Source organism: Python bivittatus, unplaced genomic scaffold (assembly GCF_059951505.1).
Source record: "Python bivittatus isolate LINGU-HERP-01145 unplaced genomic scaffold, Pbiv_v1 ctg000660_np1212, whole genome shotgun sequence".
Lineage (NCBI taxonomy): Eukaryota > Metazoa > Chordata > Lepidosauria > Squamata > Pythonidae > Python > Python bivittatus.
Genome location: NW_028277092.1, coordinates 380,777 through 386,271, shown reverse-complemented (window position 1 = coordinate 386,271; position 5,495 = coordinate 380,777). Strand labels below are relative to the sequence as shown.

The following is a 5,495-nucleotide window of genomic DNA, read 5'->3' as shown; positions in this document are numbered from 1 at the left end:
AGAAAGGCAGCCATCTAAATTGTTTAAGTAAATAAATTATGCTCCTTCTCTCCAGATCCCATCGCAGGTTGTTCATGAGAGTGCTGGACTGCTGTGGGTCCAGGTAACCCCACTCCGTTACAACGTTCTCCAATTGCAGCCCCATCATTTTCTCAACAACCTTCTCCAAAAAGGGGAGTTTGGAGATCAGATGGTAGCTGTCCAGCGGTGCTGGATCCCAGGGAGTCAGTGGATCAGGGCCTGATTCAAGGCTTTGGGAACCTTTCCTTCCATCACAGAAGCACCGACATCCTTACAAGTATTTGAGGAGTGCCGCCTCGTCCCTCTCAGCCACCTTTTCTCCAAGCTAAACATCCCAGCTCTTTGGACTAACCATTCTCAGCTAAATCTACTCCATTCCCGCCATCTCTTCTAATTCGACCCGGGGTTCTTCCTCGTGTTCTGCTAAGCACAGCACGGAGATGCTTCACTAACTGTGGCTAAAGGTAATTTCAGCATAGTTGCCTCTGTCTCATCCCCAGCCCTTTGTGGAGGCAACTTAAATCTCTCTTTACTGGTTCTATTTTTATAGTAGTGCTTTCCCATGGTACTGTTCTTATAGTAGTATGAGAAACCGTCAGTATTTGACAGCAATGGTTCCTACTGGCTATTTGAGAGGGCTGAAGATGTGCCCCCCCTTCTGGTTGCTCCAAACTGCTCTCCGTGGCCCTTGCACTTGGGCTGCCCAAGAAACTGGATGCCCGGCTGCACAGAGGTGACCCACAATTCCTTCCAGCTTTACCCAATGCCCCCTCCTCATACCATTGACCTGCCAGGTGGAGTACTTGGACAGAGGTTCCCCGCTCACCCAGAAGAGCACAAGACCCACGTTCAGAAACAGCCCAAGTGACAAGTCACCAGCACGAACCACCTCTGCTCTGGTGGCCGTTCACTCGGGTGTCGCCCCTAGACCTTGGTTCCAGGCCTCAATCCACACTTGCCCAACCTCACTCAGACTATAGGGCAGCCATGGGGGCCCCACCAAATTATCCCGGCATGCTTTTTGGCCTAGACTAGAGCAGAGGTCATTTAACAGACTTGTGAGGAACAGCCCTTAGTTTCTAGTTATCTTTGTTGCCCTTTCTGGACTGGTTCTAGTTTGGCCTGGTTCAATTTTAAAGCCAGAGAAGGTGATGAACTCAGTTTCCAATGAGGGGACATCCTGAAGGTTTGGGACATTGAGGGTGACCCCAATTAGCACAAGGCAGAGCTTCGTGTCAAGGAGGTGCTGGTTCCCCACAATTACATTGAATTGAAGCCACATCCATGGTTTTTTTGGAAGATGCCTCATGCAAAGGCCGAGGTGATTTTGGGGAAACAGAGGCACGAAGGGCCTTCCTCATCCAAGAGAGCACAAGTGCCCCCTGGGGTTTCCCTTTCAGTCAAAGTCGGAAATAACATGAAGCGCTGGAGGATGTTCAAGATGTGGTCCTCTGGGTGGACAAGTTCGATTCTCTGAACGAGCTGGTGGACCACCACGAATCCATCTCCATCTCCATGACCCAAGAGGTCTTCCTTTGAGACCTTGAACAGGTGGTTCTGCAACCCAGACACATCCGGGCTCTGTTGGACTTCATCCCTCAGGAGGAGGGGGAGCTCGGCTGCAGTTGGCTGGGGAATTCTGGGAGTTGAAGTCCACACACCTTAAAGTTGCCAAGGTTGGGAAACACTGTCTTAAAGTACTGAAGAATTGGACTCAATACTCAGTGTGGGGTCTGGCCAAAATATAAACAAATTTCAAATATTTGGAAGTTGTACTTCTGTTGATGCTGGCTAAAACTGCCTTTCCTTGTTTTTACATCCACATCGCGTGGCTGACTCATATTTGTGTTGCACTCAATTACCAGGCAGAATTCCTAGAATGATGTAGAATTTCTACAAGATAGACTGCAATGCTATTTGTAAAATAAAAATAAAATGAGATGCCCTCCATATATTTCCCTGGGTTGGCTAAACCTACTGGAATGACCATTGTGATATATGTGGAGGACACCAGGTTTGGAAAGGCTGCCTCAGCAGGGGTGGGATTCATGGGAGGGGGTTTAAAAAAAGTAAAGATGGTGGCCACAATCATGCAATTGGAACCCCACCCTTTTTTTTTACATGTGTTTCAATCACATAGCCACCATAGTTGTAGCCACTATCTTGATTTTTGACCCCCTCCTTGCCGACACCCTTGTGCCTCAGGAATCTTCAGCAACTTTCTGAAGAATTCCATCAAGTCAGACACAATGGCGCATGAATGATCTCTCCTGGCATTAGCCAAATTGACATCTTGGCTGGCTAAGGAAGATCTGATGGCAAAGTGTCCGGTTTCCCAAGATCTCTCCTGCCATGGCATGGGCCAAAGTAGAATCGTCATTGCAGGCAGGAATGAAGCCAATGACTTGTATATCCATGGCTGTTTAAACTCGCCATTTCTACCTGCCACCCTTCCCACAAATCAGCAGACGCTCAGTGGCCTTGAAGCCGAGGAGCTGATGTATGCTTACAAATCTGACATCTCTGGCATGAGAGCCCCCAACTTCTACCTCAAAACCTACACAAAGAAATATCAAAGTGACAGAGGAGAACTTGTGACAAGATCCACCTCAAGACCTACTTCATGACAGGAACGGTAGCAAAGAGGGCTGAGGAATTTGGGCCCTGTTACACTTTTTTGCCTGCAGGAGGCGTGAGAAGATTGCTTTGATGGCCCAAGCAAAACTCTTTGCAGGTGAAGTTTTTCATAACTGTTCCAAGCTTGATTTTATATTGTGATTTTGAGCCTTGAGGGGCACCTTTAATAGCTTTGTCTACAGTTGTGATGGTGCTTCTCAGGTTTCGTGCAGCCTGAGGTTGTGGGCAGAATTCCTGCAGGCAGGAGATGTACAACACCGGTGTACTGTTTTTGCCAGTCCTGGTTGATTAAGCCAGATTGAGGAGGAAATGACCACCCCATCTCCTTCTGTAAGGAAGTTTCCAAGTCTCCACTAATTCCACTGGTCAGAAGCAATTGGAGTTGGTGGTAGTGGGGGCAGGAAGGCTATGTGGCCTTGAACTCAGGCTCAAAGGGGCCTTCCAACTGGGATAGCTCCTAATTTATTGTTAAAAATGTTTAAATTATACATCCCTTGTCTATATATACCTTATTAAAGGCACTGAGAGATACAACAGGACCAGGAGAATCCCATTCCTCCTATCTTTGTCTCACCACCGTTCATCATCAAGAGTGATCAATGCAGTTTTGGTCCCAAATCCATGGTGGAATCATCTAGTCCTACCATCTTCTCAAAACAGATGAAGAAACAGAAAGAAGAAACAGAAGTTGGGGAGAAGGGTCAACAATTATCCAAGCTGAGTAATGGTTTCTGGAGGAGGCAACAGGCAAGGCCCATCAACCACCAACTGCACCGGGCCCCCTCCCTCAGGTCCTTGGTAACTTTCCCTAGCCAAGTACAACAGAGCCCAATCTGCAGGTGGCAGAGCTAACCACAGGCAGAACCCCGTCCATTTCTTCAGGATCCAGAGATTCAAACTAATGCCAGGTAATCTTGCAAAACAAGGCTTCTGTCATCATCTTAACTGGACTCGACAGCCGGGGGTCTCACCCCAAGTGCTTTTTATCCTCCAGATGATGAGCAAATTCTTCGCAACAGCCATGCAGGGGATTTTCTGGCCCAGATTTTCCCCAAAAGGATCATGGAGCCTTAAACGAGCTGTTGGATAGCTATCCATGGGTGCAATGAGAGCAGAGAAGTAAGCCTCCTCATCACTCTTTACTATCGTGTTGCAGGCTTGAATTTAAGCTCTCGGCAATGTCTGGTCATATTCATTCTTTTGTTTCACACCAACCTTGCTGCAAGTGTTTGGTCTGCTGCTTCATCTCCCAGAGCCCCTCAGTCAGTCAGTCAGTCAGTCAGTCAGTCAGTCAAGGACTTCCCTCGGATCAGCAGACAGGGGACTATTGTGTTCTCCAAGACCAGCCCACCCCAACTCCCATATCTCCTATTGCCCACCCCCAAAGGGATTTTCTTCCCTGCCCTTAACTCCCCCAGCATCCTCTTCATCCCCACCTCCTGGTCATTCTCCACCATGCCCAGGGTCCCATTATGCCATCCGCTCATTCTCTCGGCTTGGCATCAGGGTGCTTCTGACAGACACTAAGCACCCCTAGCATAACTACACCATCCACTCCCCTCTCCCAAAACCTCTCTAAATCCCCTGCCCTTACCCCATGTTCTTAATTTTGCATTGTTGGCTCTCCTTCCTGGTCAGAAGTTTAAGCATACATGCTTCAGTTCAGTTCTATGGTATTCCTAGAATCTTTGAAAGGTCCCAATAGAGGCAAATATGTGTAGCTCGGGGTTGAACTGTGGGGTCCTTGGGGTTCTCTGAGCTTCGTTCTTTTCTTGCAAACGTTTCATTACCCGGCTAGGTCACATCTTTCAAAGAGTCGCTTTTTGTGAGACGGGCGGTATCTAGATTTGAAATATAAATAAAAATGATCTTTCTCTCTCTACTTAAGGGACCCTAAAAGGGAGAGCCTGGATTTGCGCATGACTTTAATGTGCAAATAATGTTGTGTGTCACTGAACATGTGTGAATTCAGTCATCGTGATTTGTAAACAGTGGCTTGCAACTTAGGACAATCTCTGAAATTTCAACAAACCATGATAAAAAAAAAGACCAGTGGGTGAACCAACCCCACTTAGAAGACGCACGATGGAGGTGTCTCTCCAGCTGCAGGGTCCTCGAGTCCTCGCTCGACCTTCAGGGGCAACTCCAAAGCTGAGGCTGGATCTTGGGGCAAAAAGCTTCCAGGCGCTGCTTTTCTCCAGAGGGAACATTTTTTCTCTGCTGCAAGTCCCTAATGTCACTACCCTTCCGGAAGGAAATGCACTGCACCAGCCTTTGAGCAGGGATGGGAACAACAGTAAAATGTTACTAATGGCCAAGCTTAACTTTTATTGTCGTCAATATTTAAACCAGATTTATTTAAGCTTCCCACCCATCAGCCGCTAATTACGCTTTGTAGGGTTGAGTAAGCAGGACTGGAGGGGGGCAGGCCGGGTGGAATCTTACTTGCCATCTTTAACAGGGATCTCCTGCCACTCACTCCTTTCCCTCAGGTCAATCTCCAGAATGGAAAGTAACCTTACCCAATAGCTCCATCGATGTGCTCTGAACCGTATCATCATCATCATCATCATCATCATCACCCTGGTTTCCGTCGTGCTTATTTGTCCACCTTCAGAAGAGCAGCCCTATGGCCAGATCAGGCCAGGTCTCACCTACTCCAGCTTTTCACATCCCTCAGAAGCTGACTTGATGCTGCCAGGAAGCCCCCAAAAGCAGAGGGGGAGGGCGGCTTTTCAGCCATCACCTGCTGTTGTGATTTCAGGTCTGCTGCCTATGGTTCTGGAGGCAGCAACAGACACCTGACAACTGTTCCTTAAAACCACCTTCTTGGCTGT

The 5,495-nt window shown here is 48.0% G+C and overlaps 1 pseudogene; it reads left to right on the top strand.

Moving 5' to 3' along the window:
• The first annotated feature begins 784 nt into the window (after positions 1–784).
• Positions 785–1,671, top strand: LOC103050509 (growth factor receptor-bound protein 2 pseudogene; annotated as a pseudogene).
• The last annotated feature ends 3,824 nt before the right edge of the window (positions 1,672–5,495 follow it).